We start from the raw sequence: 21,903 nt of genomic DNA on the forward strand, positions 1-21,903 counted from the left end.
GGTAACACCATCTCTCATGAGTAATTATCTAAGGTAGAAGTGTTGATTGTAGGGCATAACATATCTGCCAACCTAATCATTCTAGATATGATCGGTTATGATCTGATTTGGGAGATGGATTGGTTGAATGAGCATTACGCCTGTATGGAGTGTCATGGGAGGCGGATATGTTTTATTCATATGGACCAACTCGTCTTCGAGTACAAAGCGGATAAACCAATGAAGAAGGCAAAGTTACGCTTGGCAATAAAGGCTCAATGCCCAGTTGGGCGTGGTTGCGAGGCCTTCCTTGCTAGCATATCTTTGGTTGAACCTAAACCGACTTCGTTAGAAGAGCTGGAGGTCATAAAAGAGTTTGCAAATATTTTTTTTCGATGAGCTACCTGGATTACCCCCTAGATGAGAAGTAGATTTTGCGATATAATTGGTGTGTGGCACAGACCCAATCTCAAAAGCACTATATAGGATGGTGCGTAGATGTTTGCGTTGACTGACAGTGTTTGGTCAAATTCTCTAAAGGAAACACCTATTTTGACTAAGTGTGGTGTGATGTGCTTCTCATGGATGCAAGTCATTTCATTTTAGTAAGACCATGGCAATATGACAGATCGGTCATCCATAATGGTCGAACTAAAACATATTCTTTCTCCTTTGAGGGAAAGAAGATCTAGTTGTTGCCTTCTAGGGATTTACCTCCCTTGTTGTCAACCTCATCTTCCTCTACACCATATATTTCTACATCTTTAGTTCTATCTGCCACCTCCAAGTCCCACTCTACTTCATCTAAGAATCCTACACCGAAGGTTAAGTTGTCTAGTACATTCATGGCAAGACACGAACTTCAAGAAGCCTTAGAATAAACCAGTGTTTGTTATGTTTTATTGTCTATCGATGTGCCACATAGTGAGCCTAACCCTATTGTCATTAACCCCAGAGTGTCACCTTTATTGGAGAAATTTCAAAATATTTTTTTTGAAGAACTTCTAGCTGGACTACCCCCACTTAGGAATGTCCAACATCATATAGACATTCACCCAGGAGCAGTCTTACCTCATGCCCCCACATTATAGAATGAGTCCTAAAGAGTATGAAGAACTTCGTAGACAGGTAGAAGAACTTTTAGCGAAGGAACATATGCGAGAAGCCTTAGCCCGTGCGTTGTCCCTGCCCTATTGGTACTTATGAAAAATGATACCTGGGGAATATGTATTGATAGTCGAACCATCAATAAGATCACTCTTAAGTATAGGTTTCTAATTCCTAGATTAGATGATCTGTTAGACCAATTGACATGATCTAAGATATTCTCCAAGTTAGATTTAAGAAGCGAATATCACCAAATTAGATGTAGACTCGAGGATAAGTGAAAAACAACTTTTAAGACTCGTGATGGTCTTTATGAGTGGCATGTGATGTGCTTTGGGTTATCAAATGCTCCATCCACTTTTATGAGGAGAATGAACCAAATTTTTAGACCTTATATAAGAAAATTATTCATTGTGTACTTTGGTGATATTCTTATCTATAGTCAGAGTAAACTTAAGCACCTACAATATTTGAGATTAGTCTTTGACATGCTTAGGAAGGAACAATTTTATGCCTCTGCGGATAAGTGTGTGTTCATCAACATTGAAGTCTTATTTTTAGGATATATGGTGTCGACTGCAAGAATTTTTGTCGACCCATCAAAGGTTGAGTCTATTAGAGATTGGCATGTGCCAAACTCTATCACTACGGTTAGGAGCTTCCATAGATTAGCTTCATTTTATAGAAGGTTTATCCCATATTTTAATAGTATTTGTGCCCCTTTAACGGATTGCATAAAAGGTAAAACCTTTCAATGGAACCCTGAAGCCAAAAAGTCTTTTAAACTGTTGAAATCCTATCTTTGTTCTACGTCTGTCTTGACTTTACCGAGCTTCAAACTTACTTTCGAGTTATCTTGTGATGCATCTGGCATGAGCATAGGAGCAGTGATGAGTCAAGAAGGCAAACTTATTGCCTACTTTAGCGAACCTATGACAAAGAATTCTATACTATAGTTAGGGCGTTAATGCATTGGCGACATTATCTAATGCATAAAGAGTTCATCCTACGTACTGACCATAAAGCATTAAAGTATATCAATAGTCAACATAAATTGAATGCACATAGTACCAAGCGGGTCGAATATTTATAAGAATTTACCTTTGTTTTAAAATATAAGGCGTGAAATGACAATGTGGTAGGTGACGTGCTAAGTAGAAAAAATATATTACTTTCTACCATGAAATTATTTGTTTGAGGTTTCAAAGAGTTTATTTCATTATATGCCAATGATAACTATCTTTCAAAAAATATTAATGAAATAAATGAAAATAATCATGATGAATTCTCTTTAGTTGATGGTTTTTTATTTAAAGAAAATTTGTTTTGTATCTCTGATTGTTCTCTTAGGCCTAGATTAATTTCATAATTGTAAAATGAGTGACATTTTGGTAGGAACAAAAGTATGAAATTAGTTTTCTCAACTTATTTTTGGCCCTATATGCGAAAAGATGTGAATAGGTTCGTAGAAAAGTATCATACATGTCATATAGCAAAAGGTAATGTTACCAACGCAGGCTTGTGTTTACCTTTACCTATTCCAGAGAAGCCTTTGTAGGATATAACCATGGATTTTGGGTTAGGACTGCCTAAAACTTTGCAAGGATTAGATTATGTTTTTGTTGTAGTAGATAGGTACTCAAAAATGTCTAGATTCATACCCTGTAGGAAAACCATGGATGCATCTCATATAGGGACTTGTTTTTCAAGAAAATATATAAGTTGCATGGGATTCCTAAAACTATCACATCAGATATGGATGTTAAATTTGTAGATCATTTTTTGAGACAACTATGAAAAAAGTTAGGCACTTCTTTGCATTTTAGTATTGTGCATTACCATCAAACGGATGGTCAGACTGAAGGTATTAATAGATCATTAAGAAATTTATTGCAAGCTTTAATAAATGACAAACCTAACTCTTGGCCGCACATCCTTGCGCAAGCTGAATTTATATTTAATAAGTCTCTGAATCAATCAACTAATTTTAGTCCATTTTCTATTTTATATGGTTCTAACCCATTTTCTCATATAGATTTAGCTCTTATTTCTGTAATTGGACCTATTTTAAATTTTGTATAAGATTATATTTCTTTTCTATAAGATATTCATGAATAGGTACATCAAAAGCTATAAGAGAGGGTTGGTAAGTACAAATCTAGCTATGATAAAAAAATATCGACAAGTAATTTTCAAAACTAGAAGACTTGTGTGGGTTACTTTAATAAAAGAAAGATTGTCAATTGATATGCATGGTAAGTTAGCGCCTAAGCACATTGGTCCCTGCAAAATTACTAATGTTATAAATGATAATGTTTACATGGTGAAGCTGTAGGTACATTTTAACACTTTTGATGTGTTCAACGTCAAGCATTTGGAGCGGTATCATAGCAACGTGCTTAATGAGGATTCAACTTTGTGGACGAAGCCTTTTCAACCTGGAGGAGATGATGTAGAACATCTAGACGACCAGAGCATTGAAGATGAGTAGGATGTGAATCCAACTCTTCAGACCTAATATAGGATGTGATACCCTAGAAGATCCAAGTTTATTCAGACCTATTCAGGTCCAAATGGATTTCTGGGGTAACTCCATCATTTTGGCACATCTCAATTTCTGAGAATGTTATTTTTAGCTTCTTAGAAATTACCTTTTATGGCGATTTCACTTTTGAGAATATTAGAATCAATTGTGTATTTTTCTTTATTTCATTTTATTTATTTTTTTATTTTTAGTTATTGAATCTTATGAATTCATATAGTTCTGGTATCCGTTAGGATTATTTTAGGGCACTAGAGGGTATATGGGGTAATGGAGATCCATTTGAAGCAATGAATCTTATCCAAGATCCAAATTTTTAGATCTGGATCCATATTGGTGCCCCTATGAAAGGACCAATATGGACCTCAAGTGAAGAGGTTGACCTAGTCAAATGAGGCTTTGTGAATTTTTCAAAACATAAAGAAGTTTTTTGAAAGCCTTTCAAATAGAGCTCTCTCATTGGTCACGTGAGAGGTGACCATGTGAAGGTTCAAGGAGATTCAAAAAAATCGTGAATAGCTATGGAATCTAATATGGTTGTTGAGAAAAGACAAAAAAAGAATTATTTCAAGATCTCTCATTAACCTTTCAAGTGGTGGCCTTAGTAGCTTCCATGCCCTTTTCAAAGATGATATCCATTGGACAATGGGTAGGTGGCCTCCAACATGAACAATGGGAGGCCATGCTACTTTCTTCTCCTTGTAAAGAGAGCCCAAAAAATCATGAAGTGCATTCTCTCTTGTTTGAAAAAAAAATTGCTGGAACAAAAAAAAGAAGAAAGCCTTCTCTCTTGTGGACAATTTTTTTTGAAGAACTTGGAGCCTCCTCTCTACGCGAGTTTGGTTGTTGCATCCTCTGTGAGGACCAGCTGTTGTGAAGGTCCATCTTGATCATGTGAAGCCTTTGGAGCCGAAAGTGAAAGCTACAAAGATGTGTCATGTTAGTTGCTGAAAAAAGAGATCATAGCTAACTTGTGGTTGTGCTACTATGTGCTGGAAATCGTGTGTTGTTGTTGAAGAACTAACCTTGTTCGCTTGAAGACCCATTTGAAGACCTCACCATCGTGTTGTTGTACTATACCACATGCTGTCCAAGCCCCGTATAAGTCCCTTTCAAATTGATGTCCTCTTGTTTCGCCTTTCATTTGGGCGAGGTTCCCGTGGTTGTGCGTATGATTGTTGCGGTGAACCGTGGCCTATTTAAGGATCTTGACAAACCCTCTTTAAATTCGGTTTGAGAACATATACACTCATTTTTTAGTAAATCTAATATCTATATTGATAAAGAAATAACATTTTTTTGAACTTGCATCCTGTAAAAATCTCATGCTAATTAGTTTTTTCCTTTAGAACTTGAATCGTGATTTAATTTCTATTACACTAACCGGAGTTGGGGATAAGGTAGAAGGGTTTTCACATTGAAGAATATACAATCATAAGTTTTTATGTGTGCAGGTTGAACAATAAACCCCTAAGATAAAAATTGGATAAAACTAAATTTATTGTTCAATTGTGTAAACATAATTTGGTTCTCTAGCTGTTTGTATATCAGACACAGTCAAACTAATCGAAGCATAACTCTTAATCTACTCTATAACAACTATTGTATAATAGTTTGTTGAAAAGCTAACATCTGTGGTTATAACTTATATGTTTAACATATTTTTTGATTCATTCATTTTGACTATCAAAATGGGTATGAAACCGAGAAAATAGTCATTCGAGTGACTGTCAAGATTGTAACAATGTGACTCCTTATTTGGTTTATATCAAAGTCATTCGAACTCTAATTCAAGTGATTTTTATTTATTTGATTCAGTAATTAAATTCTATATAACTTTCATATTAAACAAACTTGCTGAATCAATCATTTGTATGGTCAAAGATATCTTAGAATGGATGAAACAGTCCCATGGGTGACTATTCAGGATCGTACCAATCCACCATCTTTCTTGTGTCGTATCAGAGTCATGCAACATTCAATTTGAGTGATTTCAGTTTTTTTAGTTTTAAGTCTAAATTCTCTACAACTTTTGTGTTTGGGTCATTAACTGAATCCATTGAGAACAATCTCGTTCTGACCTGTCCATACTGAACAGTTCTAGCAGACCCACCTATGAACACTGATCCATTGGTCTGGTGTCCAGTTTGTATCTCGACCATCAGTGGTCAAATTTGTGAGTTTTCAGATTCGTTGAAAAGGAGAATCTGTTATCTATAGAATTCGCTTTGGCGTTGTCCTACAATTTGGAGTGCAATAAGGTCTAAACATCCCTGTATTGAAAACTATGAGTTTTCAAATTACCCAGCTTAGCTTCTATGCATCAGGATCCTTTTGGTTCTTGGGTCGTAGATCATCCCCTTGTCGGATCCACATCAGCTAAGCTTTTAAAAAGGAAGTAGAGTTTTGAAATTTTTGAAAAAATGATTTATTCTGAGAATGTCACGCTTATACCTTGAGAGATATATTGTAAGTGTCGTGGCATGATTATTGATAATGTATCACTATGATAGATTTTTATCCCAGAACTCTAACATGTATATATGATTACATATCGAACATTTGTTAGTGAACTTACATTTAAAACTATATAATACACTAACACTGAGAAAGAAAAAAAAAAGAAAGGAATAATGCACCTAGGGTAACATCACAATGAGTGATAAAAAACACTACTAAGAAAAATATAGTCCACGACTTTGTTAGAGGTGTGTACCTTATTTGTGCCTGAGATTTTTGAAGAATTCCTAAGTAACCCTTAAGGGTTAAAAATATTACCTATTAGACACATGTAGGAAGTAGCATGAATCATAAATCTTGGGGGCGTGTATAGATCCTCGGACACCTTAGGGTAGGTATAGCCCTCCATACTCTTTTGCTAGCTATCGATGGGTATGTTGGGTTTTCTGGCTTGCAATCGGCGAGCAAAGCTGAATTTATTGAAAGCCCATAGTCTGGACCAATTTAGACTATATTGTTGTGGAGTAGTTCATATGTCGGGCCAACACTCATCGACAAAGTTTCTGCTCTCTAGGTTGATCCTAGTGATCTCCTACAATGGTATCAGAGTCATACGTGCAGTGTGCTCATCCACTGTCGTCAAAAAACTGCCCATCTTCACTGGAAAAATATGTCTTATCGGTTCATAAAAACATAAAATAATAAATAAAGTCCTACCTGGATTTTCTGGCATAACCCGGATTGCTAGGGTGAAGGCCAAGAAAATAAAAATAAAAAAATAAAGCAATACCCCTTTTGGTTTTTTTCAAACCGACTACCCTCTCTCAAAAAATCGTATTTCGGTGTGGTCGAAATACGTAATTTTTAGGGTACAAAAAAAACTAAATAAAATAGAAGAGGGGTTTTACCCTATTTTTTTTGGCTGGCGGTATTGTCTAAAGGAGAGTCGATCCCTGTTGACATCAAGGGCAGAGGGAAAACACTCTTTCCACCAAGTGGTGGTTGCTTGCATCAGGGGGCAAAGGCAACCCTTCTTCTCTCGGGTGGCTGTTACCACCCTCAAAAGAACAGAGGCCCCTAATTTGGGGTCTAATTGCAATAGAGATAGGAGGAGGTAAAACCTCTCGCCTTCTCTAATTCAGGTTTCACAGGTCACAGAAAAACGCCGACCCCTGTTGTCTACAAACGAAGTGGACGAGGATAATATCCCCTTACCGTGCATTTTTTCTCTTCAACACCATCCATCAGGTCAGAGGAGATCTCTTTCTCTTTTTTTTGGCGAACGCCTAGGGTGCAACTGCATGTGTCGAGGGTGGCAGTATCTCCCTTCTCAGGCAGTAGGTAGTGACCGTCGGGGGCTGAAGTGGTGGTTTTCCTCCACACCGCATTTCGAACGGTTGTTTTCAGCCAAGTCTCTGAAGTGGCAACTATAGCATACTATATAAAAAATATAGGGTTTTCTTTCCCTTTTATATTATCTTTTAATTTGTTTTAATATTATTCTCTAAATTATAATATTGTCCCTATCTTTTTGGATAATTACCTCGGTATCCACCATTAAGTGATTTATATTTTTTCCCTTGATCTTCTATTAATTCTTGATTATGTCCCTCTATAGTGAATTATAATTATACCCCTACCATTTCTCTGTTTTATCGCATGTGCCTCTATTTTTCAAAACAACGACGATGTTTTCTAAGATATCCCAGAAACATGATTGCACTCTGAAAAATGTCATAGTCAAACTCAACTTTTTTTAAAATTTAGAAAGCCTCCTGAACTTTCTGTTTAACTCAAAAAGTTTTGTTTATTATTTTTCAAGGTTCTTTTTTTTATCATAAGCAACTTCTAACTTTTTTGAAATTGCAAAAAAGTGGTTCTTATGTCTTGTTTACCTCATATTGCTTTATTTCGATAAAATGCCTTGTCAGTCGATACCAGAGTAATTTTGGTTGGACTCACTAGAAAGCAGTGAATAAAATGTTTTGATATTTGAAAGGGACTGAGAACTTGTAATTGTGTTTTCAATAGGATACTTTAGAATTGACTGAATATTCTGATGTTGATTTTGCAGGTAACATACAACAACAACAACAACAACTACGCCTTCATCCCAAAACAATTGGGGTCGGCGATATGAACCAACAAAGAAAATCATTCTGGGTCTTCCACATGAATCCTTCTCCTCCAATCATTTCTATCCAATGTCATGTCCTCAGTGAGGTTCAAAGCATTCATATCCTTTCCTATCATCTCCATCCAAGTCTTCCTAGGCCTACCCCGACCTCTTTTAACTAATATATTTTCCCATTTCTCCATCCTTCTAACTGGAGCATCATTAGGCCTTCGCCGAATATGTCCAAACCACCGTAAACGATTCTCTCTCATCTTATTTTCAATAGGTGCAATGCCTACCTTCTTACGTATCTCCTCGTTCTGAATCTTATCTTTTATTGTATTTCCACACATCCATCTAAGCATACGCATCTCAGCTACACTCATTTTTTGAATATGATGTCTCTTGGCAGCCCAACATTCCGTACCATATAATAAAGCGGGCCTAATAGTCATCCTATAAAACTTTCCCTTCAACCGCAATGGCATTCTACGATCACACAAGACTCCAGTTGCACTTTTCCATTTCATCCACCCAACCTTTATCCTATGATTTACATCTCCATCAATTTCTCCATTCTTTTGAATGATAGATCCCAAATATTTGAAACAATCATCTAGTCCCCTAGCCCTCTTTGCATATTCGGTAGCCAGGGTGCGGCCTCCTGCTTCCCCCTTATTGCCTTGCAAGGAAGGGCCTCGCCTCCTTGCTCTCTAGGCAGGCAGGGCGAATCCTCTCTCATTGTCTTCTTCGGGCAAGGGTGCGACCCCACCTGCCTCCTCGTAATCCGCTGACAACAGGTCAGCAGAGGCTCGCTACCCTTGCCCCTGCTTCTTGCGCTTATAGTAGGTGCACGAGGGCATGATGCCCCTGCCTCTGTTTTCCTTACCTTAGGACGGCGACAGCGCCCCTGACCCTCTATTTTGGTATTAGCTTGCTAAGATTGTTACTTTTGCAGCTCGTACGACTGATCCCGCTCGCACTCCGCGACCCGAGCTGTCAATCGCGTATATCCGCAGACAACAACAAGCTTGGGACTCTCAAAGTAAGGGAAGATTGCACAGAAGACTTGGACAATTGAATTAAGTTCAATTAACTAAAAAGGAAACATTAAAAAAACATACATATATAAATATATATATTTATACGAGTACACATTTAACTAAAGGATGCAGTTTCGCGATCCTTGTCCTTTACTTTGTCGTTGCGTATCACGCGCAGGTTTTGCGTTGCACTCCTATTTATAGTTCCTTTACTTTGTCGTTGCGCATCACGCAAAGGTTTTGCGTTGCACTCCTGTTTACAGTTCCTTTACTTTGTCGTTGCACATTACGCAAAGGTTATGTGTTGCACTCCTGCTTACAGTTCCTTTACTTTGTCACTGCGCATTGCGCAAAGGTTCTGCGTTGCACTCCTGCTTACAGTTTTAACTTGCCGTTGCGTGTTATGCCGAGGGTTTGCGTTGCACTTCTGCCTACAGCCTTTACTTTGTCATCGCGCTTTGCGCCTAGGCTCTTGCTTTTGCATATGTGTTGGTATTGCCTTGCTATTGCAGATGATGTGCAGGTTCTTGCACTTTGTGTATGCCTTAAAGGCATCCTAGTGGAGGATGCAAGGGTCATTTACCACTCTCCCTCTTGCGACAAGAGTTCAGTCGAGAGCGAGCAACACATCCACGTCTAAGGAGAGGGATAGCTCATAAAGATCCTGGCTCTTCGTGTGCACAGTCCTGCAAAGTCGACTTGAGATTTTAGGGAGTTGCACAAAAGCATCAAAGAGTGCTCCAAATCAAAGCATTTGGAAGGATGTGACTGGCTGGTTCTGCTCGCCTTTTTGGCATATCTTGGGTGATCCCAAATTGGGGGTTCGAGCAAACTTCTTAGCGGGTGTTCTGTTGAGAAACCTGTATCCCATATATCGAGGCCGATATCGAGTCATGCAAGACATGTAGATACCCCGATAGCGGATGTGATTCGAGATAATCACATGCATAATGTTGGCACAAGGTACTGTTGTTTCAAAAGATAAAGTAAAACTGATAAACTTTACATATTTGTGAAACACTCTTGTTGAGGCTTCTATTGAGGAGCTATACCCCCTTCATCCTAGAGTACTTGTAGTCATGCACGACACGTCTAGTACTGCGATGATCGGATTAGACGGTCGTGCGACCTCGAACAATGCTAAATGCAAAATGTTGTAATCACATAAATGGCCTCACATTCGCCGTCACAGGCAAGATGCTCGAGTGGTTTAAAGACCACAACATAGGATGGGTTGTTAGTTAAGCAACCCCATACGTACCTATTCGCTTCTATATGTCTGTCATGGGAGAGGACAGAGCGGTACAAACTCCAATGGACAGGTTGTTAACAACCACCCTACGGGCAACGATCTAGCCTCCCCAGTCATTGCAGTTAGGGGAAAGGGGCTACAATAGTTAGCTCAACACTTCTGCAGAAGTTGGATGCGTCTGTGGCACTGCCTCCTTTGGGGAATCCTCTCTCGGCTAAAGTCGTCCCTTTAGAGCGAACTCAACTAGCTATTCGGGTTATTGAAAATGCATAGAATAACAGACGTCTGAACTAGTCTCAGTTGTTTCTACGTTTTGTCTGTGCGTACCTGTAGGCCAATAATTATCGAAACATAAAGTTTGTTCACACTGGTCGATCGCTTGCTTGCTCGGTAGTTTAGTATGCTACTCGTTGAGTTGTGCACGCCTGTTGAGGCATTACTCTAGTTGGTTAAACTGCTTACGCAGTTCTTTGCAAAGTAATAAGAAGCTTTTCATACTAGTTAAATGCTTATAATAATAGCATTATGCCAGTTGCTACATATTAGCATCTGACTTGCTTTATCCCTTGGTCGAACTGTCTGGTGCTTATTGTAGCGTAGCACTTGTTGGCATGCATCTCTTATGATTAATGTGATTGCATACAGCTCGTACTCTACGAACTGGTGGCAACTAGGATTGATGTGGTCGTTTGTCTTAGAAGCTGCTTACATATTGTGATATAACAGTTGTCGTATGATTGCTTATGAATGGCTTGTGATACAATGGTTTATGCCTTATGATTAATTTAATTACTTGTTGATGGAATGATCCATTTTATGGTAATTGTATATTTTATGAGTGTTTGTCTTATTCAGTTGTTTTGTTTGGCTGACGGGTAGAGTTAGTTACTCTTCGCCCATAGAATCAACTGGATTGCCAAATCTATGTGTTCTCATGTGTCATTTAAGCATGCTTTGAGGTCCTATTTGAGGATTGTAATGTTCCTCGTGGCAATAACACGATGCGTAGGATTATATGCTTCTATGTGAAGTGATATGATGCATATTGCTGATATGCATGCTTGTGCCCATATTGTAGCTACTGACCCCGAGACGGTCAATGGTTCAGAGCAGTCGATTAATGATGCATGTGTCACTGAGTAGGGTGTCTATCGAGGACCTGATCTCCAAAGGATTGTCTGCGAGGGCATGTATGATCAAGACCAGGTATACGGCTAGAGTGGTATATTCTCTCTCAGGATGTACACTGTCCATCAACGGGTAGCCGCAAAGGCGATGAACTCCTGTGAGGAAGTGTATGGTCCAAGACCAGGTATACCATCTAGGGCGGAATTCCTTGTGAGGTTATACATTTCCCAGACCAGGTGATTTGGCGTTGATCTTATTGTTTGTATTAGTGGCTATTGACCCTGAGAACGGTCATTTGTGTTAATGTGTGTATCACAATGATTTTTATTAGATATGACATTTGTTGAGGACCGACTTCCCAAAGGTTTTGTTGTGGGGGTATGTATGGTCCAAGGCCAGGTACACCCTATAGGGCGGTAATTCCTTGTCAGGTCGTATATCTCTCGGATCGAGCGATCCGACGTGGATCTTGTGTTTTTGCTTACCATAAAAAGTTATGGTGAGCTGTGATGATCTTCTGAGATTGTTTGTGATGGCCAACTATGAATTCATAGTATCGGCTTTCTGTTCTAGCATGATTACATGTAAGACTCAGATGTGAGAATCAGATCGTTAGCGATTTGAGATAGTGATCATATTTTAGACCTTCTACGGAAGGGTGAGCTTTTTTTTTAGAAAGTATGACGCCTTAGTGAGTCATAATCGGTGACAGTTGGCCGCATAAGACTTTGAGAGATGAGAATAGATTAAGGTTGTTCAGAACAAAGCGTTTGTTAGAAGTAGTGAGCGACAAACGATGTCCTGATGGTGATTAGATGCAGAGACCTTGTTCTAGGAACGAGAACAAGCTAGTTGTGTGGTGGTTCACAGCCTACGATCAATTGAATTGTATGTTGCGTTTGTCAATTGCACTGCTTATTTGCTTTGAACTGCTTACTGTTTGCACTACTTACGTAGTTGCACTGCTCACTTGCTTTGAACTGCTTACTATTTGCACTACTTACTCGCTCGCACTACTTATTCGCTTGTACTACTTACGCGTTTGCACTATTCACATGCTTGCATTGCTTACCTGTTTAACTGCATATCTGCTTTAAACTGCGTAGCATACTGAATTAAATGTACTTAATTCAGTTTATTGCAGTGACTCTTGTGCACCTACTAGTTTTTCGCGAAACTAACTCATTCTATGGATACAGGGTGATGATTAGGTACTCTACGGGCGATGGCGCGATTGCAAGATCACTTCAAGAATTCTTCTTCTTACTCTTAACTCGCGTCTTGGATGCTATGTGTTTGTATCGGATTTTCCTTGGGATATCTGAATCTTGTGAGTTTTCGTTCTTTTAGCTAACGTGCCCAAAGTTGTCAGCTCGCCTTATGATTTATCAAAAGAAAAATCTTCCGCTGATTTCATAAACAAACTCTGAAGGAAAGAGTTATTTCTAGTCTCTTGGATGTTTTTCTGAAAAGGTTGGCAAGTTTGAAATTTGGGGCGTTACAACTTGGTATCAGAACTAAGGGAAGTAAGGATTCTTGACCATTGAGCATCTGCATCGCGCTGTGAGTATACTTTTCTTCTTGCTTTGTGGGTGTATTTTAGGGTTGTTAAGCTAAATGGCTTGACACATTCTGCTTATATACCAGCATTGCTAGGTTTTGGTAAACTACTCATGTTACGCATGAATAGTATGGATGTTTTTGGCTTCTTTTTCAAGCTTCCTGAGATTTTGATCTTCGGTATTCCTTGTTTACTCCAAAGATGGTAAAGAACTTGAACAAAGATTCGGTTGATGAATAGTCAAATATTAGGAAAAATGCCCTGACTTGTATTTTGACTAATGAATGTAATAGAAATTTCGTGGACAAAATTATTTTTAAGGAGAGTAGGATGTAAGAACTCAAAAAAAAACTTGGATTCGGATCGGATCTGAACCCGGACTTGGCCCGGACCCGAAAGGGAGGCACCGCCTCTCGTGTCTTTTGAAAACAGCGAGGCAGGGGTTTCAAAGAGAACCCCTGCCCCCCTTCTTCCTCTCTCGTTCTCTCTCCCCGACTCGGCTTTGCACTCTCTCTTGTTGGAGACCCCTATCGACCCGCCGCCACCTGCGACCTCCCTCTGATGCCGACGCTGCCACCGCCGGCGACCACCAGGTACGCACCTCCCCCTCTTTCGTTCGCCACTCTTTCTCTCCTCTCTACCTCTCTTGTCTCTGTCTCGTAGCGGTCGAGCATCGACGATGGAAGTCATCGGCCACCACTTTCTCCCCTTCTCTCCCCTCTGTTGTGTCTCTCTCTCGCTATCGCCTGCAATTGGAGACGTCGACGATCGAAGCCGACGGGCGGCCTCCGAGCTCCGACGATCGCATCGTCGGCAACCTGCTAGAGCCTCCCCTACATGCCTTTTATTCAGGTAAGTCGGCAAGGGCAGAGCCCCTACCACTTAGCCGACAGGTCGGCAGGGGTAAAACCCTTGCCGCCTGTGAGAAGGGTTCTAGCAGGGGGTTTTGGGTCCCCTGCCTGCCCTTTTGTGTTCACAGGGAGGGTCAAGACCCCTCCTTGTCTCTTCTTGGTCATAGGGAGGGTCGAGCCCTCCCTGTCCCTTCTTTTTCACAGAGAGGGTCGAGCCCTCTCTGTCTCCTTTTTGTCATGCAGGGGAGGTTTCGACCCTCCCTGCCACTGTTTGTTGCGGGGAAGGGTTCGAGCCCTCCCTGCCTACGTGCTATGCAGGGGAGGGTTCAACTCCCCTCTGCTTTCGTAATATGCAGAAGGAGGGGTCGAGCCCCCTCCTCGGTCCCTTGATGTTAGGGGAGGGGTCGAGCCCCTCCCTGCTCGTCTTTTATACAGGGGGAGGGGTCGAGATCCTCCCTGCTTGTTTACTGCGCAGGGAAGAGGTCAATCCCCTCCCTATTTTCGTGCTTCGCTGGGAAGGGGTTGAGACCCCCCTTCCTCCCTCTATTGTTCAGGGGAGGGTCGAGCCCTCCCTGTGTTCTATTTCTGCTTGGCAAACAGGGGCTCATCCCCTATCTTTGTTTCTTTTTGCAGGACAAAACAGGGTCGTCAGCGTTGTCCTTTTGCAGAGATAGCAGAGGACCGAGTCCCCTAGCCCTCTTTGCATATTCGACAGGCAGGGTGCGGCCTCCTGCCTCCCCCTTAGTGGCTTGCAGGGAAGGGCCTCGCCTCCTTGCTCTCTTGGCAGGCAGGGCAAAGCCTCTCTCGTTGTCTTCTTCGGGCAAGGGTGTGACCCCCCCTGCCTCCTCGTAGTTCGCTGACAGCAGGTAAGCAGAGGCTCGCTACCCTTGCCCCTGCTTCTTGCACTTATAGCAGTTGCGCGAGGGCACGACGCCCCTGCCTCTGTTTCCCTTACGTTAGGACGACGACAGTGCCCCTGACCTTCTATTTTGGTATTAGCTTGTTAAGATTGTTACTTTTGCAGCTCGTATGACGGATCCTGCTCGCGCTCCGCGACCCGAGCTGTCAATCGCGTACATCCGCGGACGACAGCAAGCTTGCGACTCTCAAAGGTAGGAAAAGATTGCACAGAAGACTCGGACAATTGAATTAAGTTCAATTAACTAAAAAGGGACTATTAAATAAATAAATATATATATATATTAATACGAGTACAGATTTAACTCAAAAACGTGGTTTCATGATCCTTGTCCTTTACTTTGCCGTTGCGCATCACGCGCAGGTTTTGCGTTGCACTCCTGTTTACAGTTCCTTTACTTTGACGTTGCGCATCACGTAAAGGTTTTACGTTGCACTCCTGTTTACAGTTCCTTTACTTTGTCATTGCACATCACACAAAGGTTCTGCGTTGCACTCCTGCTTACAGTTCATTTACTTTGTCGTTGCACATCGCGCAAAGGTTCTGCATTGCACTCCTGCTTACAGTTTTAACTTGTCGTTGCGCGTTGTGCCGAGGGTTTGCGTTGCACTTCTGTTTACAGCCTTTACTTTGTCGTCGCGCTTTGCGCCTAGGCTCTTGCTTTTGCATATGTGTTGGTATTGCCTTGCTATTGCAGATGATGTGCAGGTTTTTGCTCTTTGTGTATGCCTTAAAGGCATCCTCGTGGAGGATGTAAGGGGAATTTACCACTCTCCCTCTTGCGACAAGAGTTCAGCCGGGAGCGAGCGACACATCCTCGTCTAAGGAGAGGGATACCTCATAAGGATCCTGGCTCTTCATGTGCGCAGTCCTGCAGAGTCAACTTGAGATTTTAGGGAGCTGCGCAAAAACATCAAAGACTGGTCCAAATCGAAGCATTTGGAAGGATGTGACTGGCTGGTTCTGCTTGCCTATTTGGCATATCTCGAGTGATCTCAAATTGGGGGGTTCGAGCAAACTTCTTAGCGGGTGTTCTGTTGAGAAACTCGTATCCCGTCTATCGAGGCCGGTATCGAGTCATGCGAGACATGTAGATACCCCGATAGCGGATGTGTTTTGAGATAATCACATGCATAATGTTGGCACAATGTATTGTTGTTTCAAAAGATAAAGTAAAGTTGATAAACTTTACATATTTGTGAAACACTCCTGTTGAGGCTTCTATTGAGGCGCTATACCCCCTTTATCCTAGAATACTTGTAGTCGTGCATGACACGTCTAGTACTACAATGATCGAATGAGACGGTCGTGCGACCTCGAACAACGCTAAATGCAAAATGTTGTAATCACATAAATGGCCTCACATTCACCTTCACAGGCAAGATGCTCGAGTGGATTAAAGACCACAGCATAGGATGGGTTGTTAGTTAAGCAACCCCTAACGTACATATTTGCTTCTATGTGTTTGTCAAAGGATAGGACAGAGCGGTACAAACTCCAATGGACAGGTTGTTAACAACCACCCTACGGGCAACGATCCGACCTCCTGAGTCATTGGAGTTAGGAAAAAGGAGCTACAATAGTTAGTTCAACACTTCTGCAGAAGTTGGATGCGTCTGTGGCACTGCCTCCTTTGGAGAATCCTCTCTCGGCTAAAGTCGTCCATTTGGAGTGAACTCAACTAGCTATTCGGGTTATTGAAAATACATAAAATAACAGACGCCCGAACTAGTCTCAATTGTTTCTACGTTTTGCCTGTGCGTACCCGCAGGCCAGTAATTATCGAAACATAAAGTCTGTTGACACTGGTCGATCGCTTGCTTGCTCGGTAGTTCAGTATGCTACTCATTGAGCTGTGCACGCCTGTTGAGGCATTACTCTAGTTGGTTAAACTACTTACGCAGTTCTTTGCAAAGTAATAAAAAGCTTCTCATACTAGTTAAATGCTTATAATAATAGCATTATGCCAGTTGCTACATATTAGCATCTGACCTGCTTTATCCCTTGGTCGAACTGTTTGGTGCTTATTGTAGCGTAGCGTTTGTTGGCTTGCATCTCTTATGATTGATGTGATTGCATACAGCTCGTACTCTACGAACTGGTGGCAACTAGGATTGATGTGGTCGCTTGTCTTAGAAGCTGCTTACATATTGTGATATAACTGTTGTCGTATGATTGCTTATGAATGGCTTGTGATGCAATGGTTTATGCCTTACGATTAATTTAATTACTTGTTGATGGAATGAGCCATTTTATGGTAATTGTATGTTTTACGAGTGCTTGTCTTATTCAGTTATTTTGTTTGGCTGACGGGTAGAGTTAGTTACTCTTCGCCCATAGAATCAGCTAGATTGCCATATCTACGTGTTCTCGTGTGTCGTTTACGCATGCTTTGAGGTCCTATTTGAAGATTGTAATGTTCATCGTGACAATAAGACGATGCGTAGGATTATATGCTTCTATGTGAAGTGATACGATGCATATTGCTGATATGCATGCTTGTGCCCATATTGTGGCTACTAACCCTGAGACGGTCAATGGTTCAGAGCAGTCGATTAATGATGCATGTGTCACTGAGTAGGGTGTCTATCGAGGACCTGATCTCCAAAGGATTGTCTGTGAGGGCATGTATGATCAAGACCAGGTATACGGCTAGAGTGGTATATTCTCTCTCAGGATGTACACTGTCCATCAACGGGTAGCCGCAAAGGCGATGAACTCCTGTGAGGAAGTGTATGATCCAAGACCAGGTATACCATCTAGGGCGGAATTCCTTGTGAGGTTATACATTTCCCAGACCAGGTGATTTGGCGTTGATCTTATTGTTTGTATTAGTGGCTATTGACCCTGAGAACGGTCATTTGTGTTAATGTGTGTATCACAATGATTTTTATTAGATATGACATTTGTTGAGGACCGACTTCCCAAAGGTTTCGTTGTGGGGGTATGTATGGTCCAAGGCCAGGTACACCCTCTAGGGCGGTAATTCCTTGTCAGGTCATATATCTCTCGGATCGAGCGATCCGACGTGGATCTTGTGTTTTTGCTTACCATAAAAAGTTATGGTGAGCTATGATGATCTTCTGAGATTGTTTGTGATGGCCAACTATGAATTCATAGTATCGGCTTTCTGTTCTAGCATGATTACATGTAGGACTCAGATGTGAGAATCAGATCGTTAGCGATTTGAGATAGTGATCATGTTTTAGACCTTCTACGGAAGGGTGAGCTTTTTTTTTAGAAAGTATGACGCCTTAGTGAGTCATAAGCGGTGACAGTTGGCCGCGTAAGACTTTGAGAGATGAGAATAGATTAAGGTTGTTCAGGACAAAGCGTTTGTTAGAAGTAGTGAGCGACAAACGATGTCCTGATGGTGATTAGATGCAGAGACCTCGCTCTAGGAACGAGAACAAGCTAGTTGCATGGTGGTTCACAGCCTACGATCAATTGAATTGTATGTTGCGTTTGTCAGTTGCACTGCTTACTGTTTGCACTACTTACGCAGTTGCACTGCTTACTTGCTTTGAACTGCTTACTGTTTGCACTACTTACTCGCTCGCACTACCTATTCGCTTGTACTACTTACGCGTTTGCACTATTCACCTGCTTGCATTGCTTACCTATTTAACTGCATATCTGCTTTAAACTGCGTAACATACTGAACTGAATGTACTTAATTCAGTTTTTTGTAGTCTTTCTTGTGCACCTACTAGTTTTTCGCAAAACTAACCCATTCTATGGGTACAGGTGATGATTAGATATTCTACGGGCGATGGCGCGATTACAAGATGGTTTCAAGATTTCTTCTTCCTGCTCTTAGCTCGCATCCTGGACGCTATGGGTTTGTATCAGATTTTCCTTGGGATATCTGAATCTTGTGAGTTTTGGTTCTTTTAGCTAACGTGCCCAAAGTTGTCAGCTTGCCTTATAATTTATCAAAAGAAAAATCTTCTGTTGATTTCATAAACAAACTCTGAAAGAAAGAGATATTTCTAGTCTCTTGCCTATTTTTCTGAAAAGGTTCGCAAGTTTGAAATTTGGGGCGTTACACTTACCTAGCGGTGCACCGCCTTTAGACTCACCCAATACCTCCTTAACCACCTTTCTCATGCCACCTGCTATCTTATTCCACACTGAGTCTGAATCCTCCTCGAGACACCAATCAGCTTCCTTAACTACCTGCTCTACAAACATTCTTTGTTTAGCTACTTTCAGTGCCCACCACTTAATTCTAGGATCTATCCTATGTCTATCCTTTTTGCGGTATTGTCTAATTCTAAGATCTAAAATTAAGACTCTATGTTGTGTAACTACACTTTCTCCTGGTATAACCTTAGAATCGATGCAACAACCCCTATCTCTCTTTCTAATTAGGAAAAAATCTATTTGACTCGTATTAACCCCACTTTTAAATGTTACTAGGTGAGACTCCCTCTTTCTAAACCAAGTGTTTGCTAAGATCATATCATAGGACAAACCAAAATCTAAAATCCTTTCTCCACTTTTGTTTCTTTCTCCTATACCATAGCCTCCATGGATACTCTCAAATTCATCCCTACTAATGCCTACATGTCCATTAAGGTCACCGCTGATGAAAAGCTTTTCACCATAAGATATCCCTTGTACTACTCCATCTAAATCTTCTCAAAATTGACGCTTAATGGAATCATCTAAACCTACTTGAGGTGCATAAACACTAATAATATTAATAATATCCGTACCTAATACTAATTTAATAAGTAAAACCCTATCACCCTTCCTACGGACCTCAACTACATTATCTATAAACTCACGACTCATAACAATCCCTATTCCATTCCTATTTCTATTTATTCCTGTATACCAAATCTTATATCCCCGAGGTTCTATCACTTTTGCCTTCTCACCTACCCATTTGGTCTCTTGTAGACATAAAATTTCAATATTTCTCCTACACATAACACCTACTAACTCTACCAACTTACCAGTTAAAGACCCTATGTTCCAAGTGGCTAACCTAATTTTATGGTCTTGGACTAACTTATTTACCCTCACCCGTCCAACAAAGTGAGGGAACCCTTGCCTATTTGACACCACACCCGGGCGTCGGTGTGACGCGTTGCTTCCGGGCGACGACCTAGCAACCCTTGCTCATTTATCACTGCCTCTGGGCCTATAGAGTACAGTGTGTCGCTCAGTAGGGAACGCCCCAACGATTTCATATTCATAGGGTATGACTATTTTTTTATGCTGGATGTCACTGGCCTACCGCAACCCTCCTCCTTTATCTGGGCTTGGGACCGGCAGTGTATAACTAAACAGTTATACACTGGCGAAGTTTGCAGGTAACATAGATGATAGTAAATCCATTTTTGGATATATTTTTGCCTTAGAAGATGTGCAGTTTCTTGGTCATGCAAGAAACAAGGTTGTATAGCTCAACATACTCAAAAAGCTGAGTATGTTGCCTGGAATGTTATTGTTACCTTTGTCATTTGAATAAGCCATTTTATCAATGATTTGAAGCAAGATATAACTAACGGACCAGTACAAATTTACTATGTTATCAAGCAGTAATCAGAGTGGAGTGAATAGCTCTAAAAATAAACACATAATGGTAAAATATCATTATATTCATGACATTATTGAAAAGCATGAAATTATAGTTAGTTACCTACCTCTGATATGATTGTTGAGCTCTTAACAAAAGGCATATCAGAAGAATTGTTTTAAAAACATGTATCCTGCGTGAAAATGAGATATGTCTAGGTAAGACATCCAGATGGATGGTTAATAACAAATTACTTCATTGATGCTAGTGTAAAGCTCTTATAGTGGGAAGAGAAATCCTGCATAATGATTCAGTATGCATGGCCAAGTGAGAGATGCTGGAATTGGATAAGATCCAAATTCAGGTGGCCATGCTATTATTAAATATGGTCCCACACGATAAGGTTAAAGGTGAGACCACTCTCACGTTATCGCATAGGATGCCCACCAAATGCAATTTCAAAAACTGCTTGAATTGCTCATACATATCTCTCCAAAATGGCTTTCCCTTCTATGCAGAAAAACCATGCGTGTTTGCTGGGCAACAACTACCCAAGGCAGGAGGAGTCACCCCAGCAACTTCCCTCTCTATAAGAGGGCATTCACATCGATAACTAAGGGAACATCTGAGATCCTAATTGAGTGTGGTAAAACTCCCCTGAAGCAGACCATATACCAAAACTTTCTCTGCTCTCTCGCTACTCTGCGCACTTCAGGTTGATCCTAGTGATCTCCTACAAGGTCAATCAGATAAAACTCTCAACCATGAGTTTCTACTAAAGAGTAGTATAGTTAAGTTCACCAAACATGTTTTATTATAACTAATGAGTTATGGTGATACACTTGATTTTCACATATCAAATCTCCAAAAGTAAAAACTAACCTTTGAATCATATTTGGCATGTTGTATTTACTGTCTTTCACATGTTAAAGTTTGCTCTGACACTACATTTAGGCTATGTCACACGGACTCGGCTAAGGAGGTGCCGCACCCGAGTCGACACGCCCCGACACGGGTGCGGACTCGGGTGCGGCTTCGGACTCGGCCCGGACTCGGTCAACGCCGAGTTGGACTCGGTCAACGAGTCCAGGCCGAGTCCGTCCACATTTTGGACTCGATCAACTTTGACTGAGTCCAAAAATGTCCCTAAAAAATCAATTTTTTATATTTTTTATTTAAAAATATATATAAAAAAAGAAGCACAGTGCTGTGACTGTGCTGCAATCACAGTTTGTAGCTGTGCACAGTCACAGACTGTGCACATTCTGTGCAGTGTGCACAGTCACAGTCTGTGACTGTGCACAGTCGCACAGTCACAGTGTTGTGGACTGTGCCTGTGACTGTGCACAGTCACACAGACTGTGTGGCATTTTAAAAATAAAATAAAATTATATATATATATATATATATATATA

Source organism: Nuphar pumila, chromosome 10, assembly GCF_984573655.1.
Source record: "Nuphar pumila chromosome 10, dmNupPumi1.hap1.1, whole genome shotgun sequence".
Lineage (NCBI taxonomy): Eukaryota > Viridiplantae > Streptophyta > Magnoliopsida > Nymphaeales > Nymphaeaceae > Nuphar > Nuphar pumila.